We start from the raw sequence: 17107 nt of genomic DNA on the forward strand, positions 1-17107 counted from the left end.
CAATTTTATAAATCCATTTATACAATCCATTTTTGGATTGGATTACAATCCAATTTTATACAATCCATTTTTGTATTTGCCAAAAGTATCTTAGTTCAGATCAGCAGGGGATAAATGTATTTAGGAATTAGCCTCTGAAAAAGAAAGAAAGAAAGAGAAAAAAAGAGGAAAGAAAAGAAAGGAAAGGAATGGAAAAGAAGAGAAGAGAAGAGAAAAGAAAAAAGAAAAAAACCCACTCTCTCCTTACTCTATGCAACAGGATCAGTCAACCTCCTGACATTCCTTTCTACCACCCCCTCGCTTGTAATATTTCAGTGCTCCTTTGTATAACTTCACAATAACTTTTCCTAGGTGGTGAGTCACACCTTCACACCTGTTTGTTATTTTTCTAGCCCTCGGCAGCTTTGGTTTATTGGACGCACCATAGAAAGATGGCGTCAATTCCGAAGAAGAGTGGGTGCGCTAACACTTTGTTGTCCTGTTAGTTTCCATTTGCTGTTGATGTTAATTAACAGACAAGTTTCATCAAGAATGTTTCAAATTACTTATCGTAATTAGTCAGTCACTGATCAGACAATGGGTTTTTTATTACACCGAACAAAAGAAATGTCTTACAAACCCATAAAAGATAACCAGAAATAACTCCCTGTCCTATTGATTCAGCTGCAAGATGAGAAGTCCTCCCAGGGCGAGGAGAGCATCCACTGTCCCTGCTCCACAAACCTTTTTTTTCCTGCCTTGAGATGTATTTGCTCCAATTAATTCTTAGAAACAAATCTTTAGAACTAAGATGACGGATACAATACCCCCTTAATGCTTACAGCTAAAAGCTTCCCTCCTCTCCTTTCTCCTGGTTGCTTGCCATGCTGCTGAAAGATCTTTCCTAATGGGGAGTTTCTCTGAGTAACTGGAACAAGAGCTTTCTAATGAACATCCATCCACAAGTGCGAACACTAACAACACACTCAGAAACCCCATCTAGTCCCTCCCTCGGTCAGCAGCCAAGCCTGCAGGCTCATTAAAATATTAAAGCCCAAGAACAAAGCATCACATCTGAATCCTTCCAATCCAGTCCCTTATTTCATCAGGGAAGCCCACCAGCCATGACAATTAACGGGTCATCATTCACGAAGAGAGAGAGCATGGGAGCTCCTGGAGGATAGGGCACCTCCAATTTCAAGCCCAGACTGAGGAAATGGGTTATGATTTATGCTAATGAATGGTATTAATTTTCTGAAAAGTGCAGGAGGTTGTTATGAACCATCACAGAACATAACAAATTATAGTATAGATTTATATTAAAAACCAATACTCTTTAGGGCAGGAAAAATTCATGCCGCATGGTAGTTTGTCACCTTCTTTGGGAATGTGTCATTTATAATCCCAAAGAAAGTGTGGTCCCCCCCGCCTTTTTTCCCCCAAGCTCCTTTAGCAAGGGCATAAGACATTTCATTGACAGACAGAAAGAAGGGAAGGAAAGAAAAGTGAACAAGACACATTTAACAAAGCCTTTCTCAAAATGAACATCTTTTAAATAAGAATGACACATTCCAAACAACCAAGTGTGCACCCTTGAAGGCTATTTCTAAAACTTTTGACAAATGAGGACCGCCATTCATGAGAGCCTCTCCGTGACTGTCTTGGCCATTCATACAGTTTTCTGGGGAGATGCTTTGAAAAGTCAACTCCCAGCCCCCACCTCCTGACTGCCCATGTCATCTCCGTAGGCCATTCTGTCTTTCTTGCAGGTAAAACACAACTCTGGGTTCTAGGAGAGGATCTGAGGGCTGAACCAGAATGTTCATGGATGAATTTCTGTTGTCTTTACTTCTGCCCCTCAGTGATTCTACGTGTCCTTTGGGTTAGGAAGTGGGGGCAGGTTGCCCGGAGGAGGGTATGAAGGAAGCATGGTGACCATTACGCAGCTCACCTTCCGAACACAATGTTTTCCTCGTGTCTTATTCCTTGACATTATCAGGAAATCTTCACTGCATCCAAGAACCAGAGGCCGATCCCCGCCAGGGGCCCTCCCCACACCGCACATTTTTGATTCTCAGTCTGCTCCTTTGGGAGCCGGCACAGAGCGAGCAGCGTGCAGTAGACTGTGTCAGAAGTGTCCCCAGGCCCCAGCCGAGGTCTGTGGGCCTGTGTCTGCCTCCTCTCAAAGCTCTGGCCTTCACACCCATCCACTTTTACCCCCGGGCCACTTCTCTAGGGGCTTGCCCAGGCTTTAGAGATCAGGATCCTTGGCAGCCAGAAGGACCCATTTTCTTGTGCATCCAGTCAGTTTCCTTAAGGAAATGCATCAAATGTATCAGACCTGCCAGCCGCATGCGATGGCTGCGCATCTCAGAACTCTCCCACATCACACCCCGTGCGTCTGACGTCTGGCTCACCAAGCTCTTTCTTCATTCAGAATGCTCGCTCGAACCTGTTCCCTTCATGAGAGGGTTGGTTCTTTTTTTTTTTTTTTTTCCTTCATGCTTAACCAAAAGATCATGGGAATTTCCAGCCAGCCATGTAAGTTACTGCTTATGGCTGTCTCTTCACTCACCAAATCTGAGTTACAGCTTCTGCTGATGGGGCTGAGGTCAAGAACCTCCGGCCCCTGGGCCAGTCTGGCTAGGAGGACCACCATGTTTTAGACTGTATTTTCAGAAGGCACAAATCATGTAAAGAGTGGCAGCTGTCAGTGATGGGGGAGTGACGGATGCGGAGGGTAAGTCATCCGATGGCTTGGCAAAATGAAAGGGGGGAGGAGAAATCTCGAATTTCAATAAGCATATTTGATATGCTCATAAGAAGTAAATCTTGATGAAACCCACTATTCCAAATGCTCCATAAAGTGTCTGTTTACTTTTCAGAATACATTTTGGCAAAGAGCATGGCAAGGGTTTGATCCTTTTCCCTGAAAAAATAATTGTTTCAAGAATTCCTTAAAAAAAGACCCAGCACTTGAGTGCTTTAAAGGTTTACTTAAGCATATGTATACACAGATACACAAGATACATATATAGAAATGTAGATATGCATATCTACATATAACCTGGTTTACATACGATTTACACAGAACATACTGTATATAAAAATATGCAAACACATATTTAAACTGGTTAGCGCACCAGTCGTTCGATTGATGAAATTACAGTTTTCAGCACAGAGTGTAGCTGAGTTGAGAGTCTGAATCAAGAATTTCTTGCCTACATTACTACTGCGCACAGTCAAGCCCCCCAAAACCCCTTTGCTCCTCAAGAACCCTGTTTCTAAGGCAACATGAGAGCAAAAAGAGAGTCAAGCAAGCGTAATGATGAAAGCATCTGTTTTGTGCTCGATGCCCCGAGTGACAGAGGCGTAAGGTGCTCGTGGTCAGGAGCGTGTAGTCCAGCTCCCTGAGGGCAGGCAGAGCCCATGTGTCTGGTTCAATGTTGAATGTCTAAGGGCTGACAGATAGTAAATGCTCATAAATAATGCATTCATTGAAAAAATATGAAAGAACAAATGGAAGGGAAGATATACACAAATTTAAGTCAAATTATGCGCCATAGATTTTGCAGATTTAGGCAAGGAAGAATTCTGCAGACGGGCCCAGCTAATGTTGGGAGGACAGGGGTGCGCTGAGGGCAGAGACGGAATTTCTAGGACGTCATTCCAGGCACGATGGGTATTTCTGAAGAGCAAGGAGCAGTGCAGACAGAGCCTCCGACCCGTTCTCTCTGGAAGGATGTGGGAGTGTGGCAGTCTTCTACGGTGCCTTCCCATTCAAAATGCAGTGCAGTCAGCCCCTCCAGAATCACTAATAACGGACACACAGCTGCTTTTGAGAACTTATTCTCCACGAAGCACCGACAGAGGCCCCTTCCACCACATTATCTTGATTTAATCACTGCACACGTACGTAACATGCAAAACAGATGAAGCCCTGCTGTGCCAAACAGGAGACACGACAGGAAAAGCCCCCTTTCTTTGCACACTTTTCAGTTCTCACTGCATCACATTAGAGCATAAATCTGGTTTTGTGAAATGCAATTTTTTTTCTAAATTGAGCTTTGCATAGATAAGCCACGAAGTTAAGGAAAACGAAGAGAAAGTGAATGGCCATGCAGGCTTGCAGTCATCCCATGGAGTCTAACTCCATGCCAAGCAGGTGCCTGCTGTGGAGGCTGCTCCACAAGTAGTCCCTTGAGACCACGGCTCACAAAGGCAGCCATCTGGTAACCCAACCTTGCCCCAGGAGGCTGAGAACCCATAGGTGGGGAAGAAACCAGCCAACCATGTAAGATCTGTGTTTTAATTATAGTGCTACGGATGGTCTTCTGACAACATTTTGGAATGTAAGTGACAATGAAACGGGGTGAATTTCTTAATAACACCACTTTCGAGTGGAAAACGATTGTGTCCCATATGTTAAAAGCAAGTCAGTAACCATAGGCTTAAAACATAGACAAAACCCTGTTTTTGAAACTGGGTCCTTTCTATTGGGATTTTATTACCTCAAGATTGCCGAGAGATCTTAGTAAGTCAGACTACACAGTGTAACTATGCCCTGAATATTTTGTAATTGTTAGTAATTCACTTAATCCTGTTCAACCTAGGAAGTATTCAAAACAAGATGACACAAAACAACACCAGGGGAGAATTACGGTGGTGACCACTGGCTAATTTCAGATTTCTAACCTGTCTCTCCACGGCGGAGGTCAAATACAGATTTCTTTCTATGTGATGAAATAACATTGGTCTTCTAACCAAAAGGAGCATAGAATTACATTACATGCCACACAGGTGAGGTTGTTTTTGTGAAACTCTACCCAAACAAAGAGTAGTGATGGGCATCATTTCATAAAGTCTGCTGGTGTGGAATCCCAAACAAAGCCCAAAGAAGGCCTGCAGTGCTTCATGTCCTATAGAGGACAGAAAACAGAGCCAGGCCACTTTCCTTTCTGAGCCGGACTACCAAGGGGCAGAGCAGTCACCCTGTGGCCGTCCTGGGAGAGAAGCCAAACCCTCCTCTCCATCAGGAGACCTTGGCTGAGGGCTGCTTCCTGGAAGCCGGTGCTGGGTCCGTGCCGCTCACTGCAGCGCCCCCCAGAATGGTAGTAGAGGGGGCCTGCTGAATACAAACAGGCAACTCCTCTGTTTTCCCCAATGAGTCACTTTCAAGCAGGACAATGGGTGTGAGTGCTCTGGATCAAATACAGAAACAATCTGGAATAAAACAGTTAACCCGCCTGAAATGAAATGATGTGATACCAGAATGTTTTTATCTTCTGATTACCTATCAAATGTAATCCAAGTTTTTTTTTTGTTTTTTTAAAGTTATTCACCACACCAGACTCTAACCCTTCCCACAGGGAATGCTCTGAATCAATCTAATAACCTAAATTAGACATTAATATTTAGTAATCTAAATTAGATCTCTAAGAATCTAAATTAGACATTCCAGCTTCATATTCATTATTGTAGAAACTATTTATAATACAGTCCTTATGCGACATGATACTCTGTAATGTTTTAATCCACACTAGGAATCCATGCTTTAAAAAACAAAAATAAATAAAAATAAAAACCCCTGCATGATGCATTTAAAGTACAAACCAGCTACTTGGGAGCTCAGGTCACAGCACACAATTTTCTACAGCAGACCAGAATGTCATGCATGCGACCTGAGGTCTGGGTTCCTTTGTTGACCAGCACCGTGTTACCAGGTCTGGCGGGTGCTTGTGAAATCAGATGGGGGCAGCGGGTGTCCTGTCCACTTCTCACCTGGGCCAGATGATCAGCCTAGGGATCACTGTGCAGGCGGAACTCACAGCTGCACTCCCGACCCCGCCACAAATGGCCCATCTTCTCCCCTACCGGCTCTTGCCTTTGTCCCTGATTGGGACACCTACCCCTCAGGACAAACATTCAATGACTTCTTATGCTTTTCTTCAAAGTTGTCCAAAATGAATCTAGAAGAAAGGGCAACTCGCTGAGGGGCTCCCTTGATGCTGACAGAGTCTGTGAAAATACATACGAAAAACAGGCGGCCTGGTTCCCCTGAGGGAAGGACCATACGGGGGTAAAGACGGAAAGACATGCCAGACCACCGGCTACACCACAGCGACTCGGTAAGCGGCACCGAGACCACCGGCTACACCACAGCGACTCGGTAAGCAGCACCGAGCGCGAAGTACCACGCGCACAGAGAATAACAGAGATGAGAAGAAGACACAGACAGGAATGGCCCATGTCTGTCTAAACAAACAGCCGGGGCAGGTAAACCCCCTCTAACCAGACGCCATGGCAGCGCTCCCACGTGAAAAGTGTCAGTTGAGGTCCGGAGCCATTCCCATTTACTAGTTCCGTAAACCCTCTTTCAGTGTCTGGTATTTCCACCTGAGAACAGGCCCCGGGGCTCTGTAACAGGGCCAGGACCACCGCAAACCCAGCCGCTATGTAACCTTGGGGGACCGGGGACCCCCACGGGATATTGCACTTCTGGAGAACCCTGCTGAGCAAAATAAGATTTGTAAACAACACAGATGCTACTTTTTTCATGGGGATTTTAATCTTTCCGTTCTTCTCAAAGTTCCATTGGAGTAAATGATTATTGCAAGTACGTGGCTAATTTCAACTGAAAACAAGCACAGAGACACAATGTGTGGTAGGATTCTACTGGTTTGGCTGACGACACAGAAAACATACACAGATGATCAAACGTGGAGCCGTTACCTGCGACTGCGTTCAGATACTGGATGGTGACGGACCCAGGGCGATTTCTAGCTTTCTGTGTTTTTCAGAATTTTGTACCATAAACATTAAATGCTTTTGTGATCACACGGAACATTCTTTTCAGTGTACGGCTTCAAACAACAAACGTTATCATGTTCTTGAGCCATCTTTCCTAATTCTGATTTTAAAATCAGCATTTAAAACTTGTAGACATTTAAACTTTTTTTTATGTATTTCCTTAGAAAGTAACTAAATACAGTTATTGTGGTTGGAACTGTAGCCTATGTAACAAATCAGCAGTCGAGTCCACCAAACCCTAGTAATTAACGTACGACCAGTTGATCCAAATAAATGAAAACTACGAGATGGATACAGTTTAGGCTTAATCACTGAACTGGAAAATTCTGGAAGTTGGCTAACGTTTTAGGGGACCTGAATGCCAACCCTAGCAGTTGGCACCAAAAATCATTGTCCTTTCACAGGATAGGTTTCTTTGCAAGCCAGAGCTCTACACTAAGTACACTTGGAGTTTACTATATTTTGGAAAACATGTACTCTTCCCACAAAATGCTTCTATTTCATTTTAATTAAATCTCAAGGGCTACAGAGAAAAGGAGCAGTCCGTTTGTAAATTAGTCCAAAATTCTGAAGGAGGAGCACGTGGCAGCTAATTGGGCTTTCTGGTCACCTCCTGACAAAAGACACAGGTTGCTCTGGGTAAGCCCAGACCCGTGACCCAGAACCACACTGTGCACTGGGGGGGCCTTCCACGTCTCTACGGGGCAAGAAGAGCATTAACACAGAAGCCCCAAGATTCCTTTCAGAAACACCCTGTGCCCCAAGGAATAGAAATAAGTCCAGAAGCTGGACTTCAGCAGGACTTATGTGAATTTCATAACTAAGCAGGAATCTCCGCTTGTATCACTTCCGTGGAATGCTATGTTGCTGCCACAGCTTAATAAGATCGTCCGTCTCTCAGCAGCCCAAACAGAAGAGTTTGTTCCAAAGGGAATAAATAAAAAGCAGGGCCCACAATAGACATAGGCAATATCAACCCTGAGCAATATTTGGAGAAAGTTTCCTTCTTGTGGATAGCACTTTACTGCCCTCTTTTGCACTTCCCCATCAGAACAAGATTCTGCACAAACCTTCTCTGAAACCAGAGAGAGAATGGGGCAAAGCTACAGGGTGTCAGCTTCGTACAGAATTAGGTCACCAGATACCACTGCTTGGAGTAGCAAGTAATTACCTTAGAACTTGAAGCCAGTGTACCACTACCTACTCAGTGGCTTTAAACCTCCAAGAAATAAGGTAGTAATTGGAGGCTTTAATTGACATTTTCTGCTTTAATTCAAAGGTGTATGGGTGCTGGAACAATCGCTGATTTTCACAGGTGCCCCTTTTTTCCACACTTTCCTCAAACAAATAACATCAGCAACATGAACCTGATTTATTCAAGGAAAAGAAAAGGGGCATAAAAGCAGGCTATACAATCCGGGACCATTAAAGTGTTATAAATCTGAGAGCTAGGGGGTGGGCGGGGGCGGTACGTTTCAAGCTTCACGCCAATGACAAGCAAAATCTTTTCCAGAAAGATGAGAAGCACAGAAACGCAAAATGCACTGTAAGCCGATGGGTGCGCAAACCAGTTCAGCAACTTTTCAAGGTGAGGTGCGACCATGTTTGTGACTCTTCGTCTGTGCACACACTTGGAAAACGTTGTAAACTTCAGTCTAGAGGATAGTTTTATTAGTAGAATTCTAATCTGCAGAGCCAGAAGCCGCACTCTGGCCGATGACCTCGACTTGCATCTGACAGTCTGGGTGTAGCTGGGGAGCACACTCGTATTTAAACTTAATCCATTTCCGTGTTATTCTGCAATTACTGTATGAGTCAAAATAATATTAAGTTTCACAGCCTGTGATGATGCACAATTGAATGAAAACGGACTCCTTTTGATGTTAATCTTGTGTTTTATTTGTGACATAATCCTCAAACAGTGGTGGCTGAAGAAAGTTTTATTTTAAAACACTCAAAGGTAATATCCTGTAGTTTAAATTTTCATTGAGGAAAATAACACAAGTTATTTAAGTTTTATCTGTTCCACTGAAATACAAACTTCCAGTTCACAGGAGAGCCTAGAGCCAAGCTGAGGTTGCAACAAGTGTGTCCATACCCGGGTCACGATGAGCACCGAGCCTGGTACAGAACCGCTGAGTCGCTATGTCGTACACCCGAAACCAATGACGCCACTAAGTTAACTACACTAGAATTAAAATAAAAAACTTAATTAAAAAAGAGAAGCGATCTGCACATTCACAAGTCAGAGACTTATGGTGTGTGACGCAGAGACAGCACCATTTTCTTTGCGTGGGTTCCAAGAGTCTAGTCCATCTCGGCTGTGGAATTAAAAACGAAAAGCAGCCACCCACCTCAAAACAAAGCACAGAGGTTTTTATTTGAAACTGATCTAAACACCCGCTTCCCCCCCTCAAAACTTTCCCAAAAAGTGAAGTTTGTAGCCAGATAAGGCCGAACTGGGGAGCTGAAAGCGTAAGGCAGGGGCACCGGGAGGCCCAGTGGGAAACAAGAGGGGAGTGAGTCACTCCGGCCAGCTCCGTCTGTCCTGCCGGCTCATCCACGCCAGCCCCATTATCGAAACAGGGATTTCATAACCCGCGGAGGCAAGAGACGCTGCAAGCTTCTTTCCCAACTGTGATTTGTTTGCACCTGTACGGTCTTGTCCAAACCGTGCTTTTAGCAAGAGTCTGTAAAGGAAGGTGGAACTCTTGTTATTTACAGGTGAGGCACGGAGAGAAAAGTGGCTTTCATATAGGAAGAAACTGAAGGGGCACTTCCAGCAGGCTGTCCCCTCGCCGTCCCAGGTAGACGCCTGCAGATCCACTTGCTCACGTGCCTGAGTGGGACGTCACAGAGCTGAAAGGTGCATGTAACTCACCAAGGGAGGGGGCTGGCTGCAAAGCAATGGAGCGGAGCTCTCCATGCACAGCCATGTCACAATCTAGTTTGGGCGTCTCTTCTTCTACTGAGCCTTCCCATTCCTTTCGTTCCTATCATCACCCTTTTTTTTTTAATGCCAAAGAATCTCGCCCATTTAGAAAAACAATCCACCCGTGTTTTATGGGTGAACAAAACCTCTCCCCTTTGGTGAGGAAAGCAACACCAAGAGAAAGAGGCACACTAAAGGGGTCCAGTTCCTGCTCCTCAAGTGGGCCTGGGACCCTGGGACAGAGCCTGCTGTATTCCCTGCTGGACTCCAAGCCCTCCATCCCCTGCCTTGCACAGAACCGGTGCTCCCTGGGTGTCGGTGTCATTACAGAATGAACACTTTGATAAGGACAGTTGAAGAAGAGGCAGAACTTTTAGTTCTCCTCTTGATGTAAGAACAGACTCTCCCTGCCAACGGAGCACAAGCCTGCCAACATAAGTTACAAGGCTGTGCAATCATTTTACAACCACCACCTAAATGCCTGCCTCCTGCACACTTCCTTCTTCCCAGGCTTGGGAGCAGGGTCAGGGACAAGTCTGCTCTGGGCCTGTAACAAGAAACATTTTCCTGCACCTCTTGTGGCTTTGGGGCAGCCCAGGGAGTAGGAGAGAGGAGAGGGAAAGAAATCAGGTCTGCCCTGCTGACATCACAAAGACTCAAGCCTGACTTGCTGGAGACTTACACACAGATCCCCCAAAGTGTCTAAGAAAAGTGCGTGGGGTGCCCTGTACCTGAGGACAGTTACATATAGTTCCCGCTCGGTCACCACAAGCAGTCTGGATAGAGGCTCACCAGGACACAAACATGTGCAGAAATGAAATACTCCTTAGTTATTCAAACAGGCAGCTACTAAATTAAATGGAAGGAAGACCTGGCTGAGACCTCCAGCTCGCTGCTTGGTCAACAGGGAAGCGGACACTCAGTCCCAGGAAGAGGCAAGCGGAGAGGCACATTCTGGAGGCCAGAGGACCTCAGGCTGCCCGGCTTCCTCAAACAAACTGCTCCAAACTTGCAGAACATCAAAAGCCAGATGGGATATACTGAATGAATCCACAGGCAAGAAGCCAGAAGCCCAGTTTGCTGTAGAAATAGGCCTGGACTTGATTTGAGTCTTCTCAGCTCTGACAAGCTGGAAGCTGGCACGGATCCCAAAATCCAAAATAAAATGGCATTTAATTGTGACTAGACTCTAAAAAAGATGTCATACTATCTCCTTAGCTTGACACACGCTCAGCACCTAACCAAATGCAACTCTCTTCTAAAATCTGACCTCTTTCTCTCCCAGAGAAACCATCAAATATTTAAACACTTAAAAGGAAAATGTGAATGGTCAAAGGAATAATTCTCACTAAATGCATGAATATTATATACTTTTATAACTATCTAGTTCCCGTTGGGTAGAACCTTGTTATCAAAGATTCAAAGAACCCATCGAGAATAGCATATCCATCATTAGAAAGGTTATAAATAATGACTGACAAGGAACAAATTATGCCTCAAACTTTTTTCTTTTTAACCCACCTTGTATGCATGGTTTTCCGTGAATGTATGTATGCTTAATTTAGTTATTCGATTTCCAGTTACTCCATGCCATAGCATAAGAGAGAGAGGCAGAGCATTAACAGGACGGGTTCCAGAACCAGAGTAATCAGGTTCAAATGCGGACCATACCACTTATTCACTATAGGACTTCGGGCAAGTTAATTAATGTGCGTTCGTCTCCCCACTGATATTACAGGAATCATAAAAGTACCCCTCTCAGATGGTTACTATGAAGACTGAATGAGTCAGTATTTCTTGAACTGTTAGAGTAGCATCTGGCATTCAGTAAATGCTCCCTAAGTGTTGTTAAATAAACTGTGTCCAGCAGGTGAGTTAGTTTCTAAATAAGAAATAACATGTAACATTAACACAAGTGATGCTACTCTGCCCATCCCCCGCACACTGCGGTCATGTTTCTGTTCAATAACACGGTCTCCTCCTGTACCCAGTACTAGGCCACACAAAGTGGACTCAGCCCAGGCTCTCCTCAGTCCATGGGGGATAAGCTGTTTTCTCTGATGTTATAAATGTGACATCACGGGTAGCATCAAGGGTAGGGAGCAGAGGAGAGAGCATGGAATTTGCAGTAGAGTGGAAAATAAAAGCAGAGGAGCCTTGAAGAGGAGTAGAAGCGTGGCAGGTGGACAAAGTACAATGCGACAAACTCTAGAAGGTGAATCTGCTACGTTGTAATCTTCATTAACATGTCATTTTTATTTATTCTGCCTTTGTACATGGTAGGCAAAATGAACCATAGCGAGGCACACAAATATTCAATTAATTTTATTAACAATAGGTGACATTTATTGCTTCATTGTGTCAAGCACAGAGCCAAGCTCTTTTCATCCTGACCACAATTTTATTACTCTTTTATTCAGCGCTGTTAGACTACTGCCTCCATTTTAGAGATGGGGTAGCTGAGACAGAGAGGGTACTCCCCCTGGTTACACAGTGGGAAAAAAACCAGCTACACTGGGATCAGGCTCAAACAGCTAGATTCCAAAGCAGGTACTCTTTGCTAAACTTGGTTGTCTTTGCTAAACCGAATTGTCTGACCTTTCCATGATCATCGTGTGCATCTTAAAAACCCCTTGGTACTGCTAATTCTCATAATCAGAAAAGTGGCTGAGATCACTGGGTTAGCTATCCCACAGGGTCTATCCGCCTCATTTGCGGGGTCTGCGCTATGCTCAGATGCATGAAATAATGCAGATGCCTACAGATGCACACTTCGTACACACATGCTCTTAGCTGAAATGTTACTACTGGCTTATTTACTGTGTTTTTCAGGTGACCACACTTCCACCAGGCCTGGGCCTTCCCTGTCCCCACCCTAGGACTTAAGTCACTTGAGGGTGGAGGCTCGTCTTTCTATTATCTGAGCCTAGTAGCGGGCCTCACAGTTAACAAATGCTGGATGAACAAATCAATGCTTTATCAGCTCTCAGTGACCTAGAGGATCTCCTGTGGCCTCCAACAGGGCAAGAACGAACGGGGCAGAACGCAGCAAGGCAAGGACCACAGATTCCTTCAGAGATTCCAAAACAGCCTCAGTGGGTGATGAGCTAATGTTGAGCGGTTTCCAAGGCGGTGGGGGGCGGGGGTTAATTTAGAGCAATGGTTCTCAAGGTGTGTCTCTGTGTGGCAGAGCATCAGCTGAGAGCTCCTCAGCAATGTCAATTTCAAGTCCCATCCAGACCTCAAGAATCTGGAACTCGGGGGTGGGGCCCTGCAAAACCCTGTTTTAACAAGCCCTCCAGGTGATTCTGGGCCCTCAAATTCTAGAGCCACTGCTCTGGCAAGGGGTGGGGGATCTCTAGTAAGAGCTGACATGTTAATACACCAGAGGCAGCCATGAATCCACATCTAGACTGTGTTCACTGCACTGATTCTTACTGTAGGCCATCACTAGCTAGTAGGCAGAGGTTGCCAAAATGCAACAGCTCTTGTCCCTGCCTCTTAGGGACAGGGAGGGCAATGATGCGGATTAAGGCTTGCATATGAACCACGATGGTGCAGCGTATAATGTTCTTTCTACACCCTAGGTATTTAACTAAAGTGCTGTGGGATTACAGAGAAAAGATTTAAAGAAATTATGTTGGATCTATGTCATCAAGAAGGCACTCATCTAAGGTAATTTGTAAACTTTATTAGACAGTCCATTATAATGAAGATCCATTTTCCCATAGACAATGGGGGACTCAGGGCTTCCAGGAGCTTATTTGCATCTAAAATGTACCCTGAAGTGAGTTCCAGTAGTTACGTGAAAATTGGCCTTTTCTAACTTCTTTGGCCCATTCTGAGCCCGGCTCTGAACATGACTGGCCTGGCCCCGCTCGCGTGGCAGTTCTGGTGTAGGACAAATGTTTTCAGGCCACGGTGAGCCAGGAAGAGCAAGGAACAAGACTAGGGAACAAGACTAGGCCCATGCTGGGCCTCCGGTCCTCGGCGGGAACCTGGGAGGCCGAAAAGATGCTGCAAAGGGAAGGTGCATTTGAGACCCTCTGATAGGGCAGAGGTTAGGGATCTTTAGAGCCAAAAGTAGGTGTTGGGCTTCACACACACACACACACACACACACACACACACACACACACACACCCTTCACCTGCTCCAAACTAGCCAAAGCCTTAGGAACAACCACAGTCCGGTTCCTCCAATGCAAACACATTGACTCTATTGGTTCCAAAGCCGAGAGCAGCACTCGTCATTACCCTGGTGTGACCTGGACGGAATCAGTACATGAAAAGTACACGGAATGCCTTGGGGGCCGGAGGGACGTGCCCAGCAAGTACTGGGAGACCCATATACAAGGTCTGTAATTAAAGGAGACAGCTGAACTTAAACTGAGAAAACACACTGGATCATGTAATTGTGTTATACAAGGAACATGAAGAATCTATGGGACTGAGGGAAAAAAAAAGTTTCCAAAGCAAAGTTGATCACCAGTTCTTCCTTCCGAGCATCCCGCATGTCAGCCCGCCACTGCGTGGTTAGAACCTTCACCTACCCATGCGTTTAGAGGAACAAAACAGCAGACTATAAATACTTCACTACAGCCCTTTTTTTCTTCCTCATATTCTGCGTAGGGAATTACTAAAGGCAGAAACAGCTTGTTTTTCTTTAATGGAGTGTTCTCCTACTATGTTTTGTTTTCAGGTTTTTTGTTTCTTTGTTTTGTTTTGTTTTGTTTTAGCAAGTATGCTCTCACCAGTCCCACTCCCAAAGTGCTTTCAACTAGAATTACACGTTTGAGTTTATACAGGAAAAAGGACATTAAGAGCCACTGCTGATTCTCTGTGGGAGCACGAGAAACAGGCTCACCTGGCATCCAGGGTGCATGGAAAACACTTCATCTCTGATCCCCTGGTTTCCCCCGTGCACCCGATCCAACCATCCTTGTCTCCCGTACCTCCGCACTCTTTCTCTGCCGGTAGACAGGGAAGCTGAAGGCTGCCGGATGGTCAGTAAACTGGAGGCTGGGCTCCCCTGCGTCTCTCTCTAATCACTTTAACCCTGTTCCTAGGAGAAAGCTGGAGGCCAGGGCAATTCAGCTTCTTCTTTTGTCATTTGCCTGCCATAAATATGCACCAGTCTGCATTTCAAAAGCTGAAGGAGGCCGCAAGCTTGCTGGACATTTATCATGCTCTGTTCCCTGTTAACAAGCAAATACTTTAGCTGAATGGGCCATTAGCAATCATTGTCAAATGTAGAATGCAAGGTGCTTGGATGTGACCAGCTTGTCAATTAGGGGGTGTCCCGTCTCCTTGGTGGATCTAGACAAGTGCAACGGGTCTTTCCATAGAGATTACTGAATTAGGGGTACAGTCGCAGGCACGGGGTATGGCAATCGTTTTTAAATGTTTTGGATCTATGAAAGCTACATAGTAATGACCAGAAAAGTAGGCGACAAAGGTGATAAAGGCCCACCCCAAACAGAGGGTCAAATGAGCTGCGAATGAGGAACCAAAGCAAAGCAACGGGTCTGACAGCGAATAAGGGGGATTCGATGAAGATCTCAGACACAGAACGAGTCAGTCAAGAGAGGCCCCATGTTGCTGTTCAGAGAGCAGCCTGGGGAGCTCCCCGATCCACTCCATCAAGAAAGACACTGGGGGTGTTTGTGGCTTTCAGTATTGTCCGCGTCTTAAGAGTTTTCAGACTTTCCCAAAGAAATGCTGAGACTTTTCTAAAACGCCAAATAGGAGGCAGGAAAGCAAATATTTCCTTTCTGGCTTGACCCAGTTGCGGATGTCACTCTGCGTGGAACCCAATCATGGTTTCAATGGCTCGTTTTGTGTCATGACTAAAAGGGAGAGTGCGGAAGGCAAAGACAAAAGTCCGGTTGATTCACAAGCTTGTTCAAGACAGAAAGCAGTAAGATTCCAAGGCATGGCGATGCTTTTTTTGTTTTGTTTTTTACTTGGAAGCGAGCAGTGCTAACATTTTCTAATCCTGACTTTACACGAAGGGCGCCCATCCCACTCAACTCCAAGGTTAAGACTCACGTTAACGAGGAAAATATCATCTCGATAGAGCCCACTGGTTTGGTCATATTGGATTACTGTTGATCGGAATGAAAACAAAATACTCCTCCCTTTTATTTATTTTATTATATATTCTTTTCCAGGGCAGGAAGGGCAAAACTCCGAGAAAGGCTCTCTGGCAGAGGGGGGCGGACAATGGGTACTGTTACCTTTGCTTCTCTCCCACACGGTGTGAGAGGCGCTGGGTCTGAAACAGGGCTGAAGTCCAAAGGTCTCTCTTTCTTTGCAGGGACCTGCAGCCCTACCTTCCCCTCTGGTCTCTGTTCCTGCCCAGCATGGCCCTGCCTGAAGCCCAAACAGATTAAGGCCAGGACCGCCAAGTGCAGCTAATCCTACAGAATGGTTACCCCTGTCAGGCCAGGAGTTAAAAAGGAAAATCTTGCAGGCCTTAACAACTGCAGTGATCTAAAGTTTTAATCAGCCCCATATCTCAACCTCTAAAAAAGGCAGCCAATGAAATCTACCTTCACCATATTATCCGCCACCAATGAGCAAGAACTGAGCAGCTTTTCTTTCCTGCTTTCACCATCCCGGGCCACAAGTAGGGCTTTCATACTTTCTAATCCGAGTTTCCAAGTCTGTGTGGTTCTCACATAATAGCCAACAGCCTAGAGCAAGGGCCTCGCTTCTATACCCTTTTCAGAGACGTGTCATTTCCAACATCAAGCTAATCTATATGTTGCCATGGCTTCCCCCTTTATCTGCCTTTCCATCTTATGAACTGCATGGATTTACCACATTATTTTTATCTGAAAGACAGAAAATGGTGGTTTTATTGCCATACAATCAGATTACTGCTGCTAGTTTCTCTATGCCTTTTTACCGTACTTCAATCAAAAGGGATCAGTTTCTTTATACTCTGCCCTTGATTTACATTACATCTGTAAAGACCTAGTCTGGGTTGTAATCCCCTTATTAACTATGACCAGGGTTGATTTGCCTAAAAATAAAAGCAAATTGTGTCAGACCCTTTCACTTTGTTTTTGATTCGGAACTACAAAATGGATTACTAAAGAAATCTTCAGAGTTCACACGGCTAGCGTAGCACTGAATTTAAAACAAGAATTAAACAAGTTAAACAGGGGGCCATGTCAACGGTTTACATTTTCCATCATGGGAGAAGGGCTGAGTTGCTTATGTCTTTGTATTCTTTGGCTTTACAGAGACAATGAAGCCACAGGAGTTTTTCCAAGCTGTTCGAACACTGTCCTATTCGCCATCCTTCCTTCTTTGCTTCTCTTCCACCCTTCTCCCAGCCCCACTCTAATCCCACCCCTTAAAAAAAAAAAAAAAAGTG

At 45.1% G+C, this 17107-nt stretch overlaps 1 protein-coding gene across 1 annotated transcript in view; it reads right to left on the minus strand.

Moving 5' to 3' along the window:
• Nucleotides 1-17107, minus strand: part of EFNB2 (ephrin B2) — a 42148-nt gene that overhangs the window by 20058 nt on the left and 4983 nt on the right. The window lies entirely within an intron of this gene.

The sequence above is a fragment of the Mustela nigripes genome, chromosome 15 (assembly GCF_022355385.1).
Source record: "Mustela nigripes isolate SB6536 chromosome 15, MUSNIG.SB6536, whole genome shotgun sequence".
NCBI lineage: Eukaryota > Metazoa > Chordata > Mammalia > Carnivora > Mustelidae > Mustela > Mustela nigripes.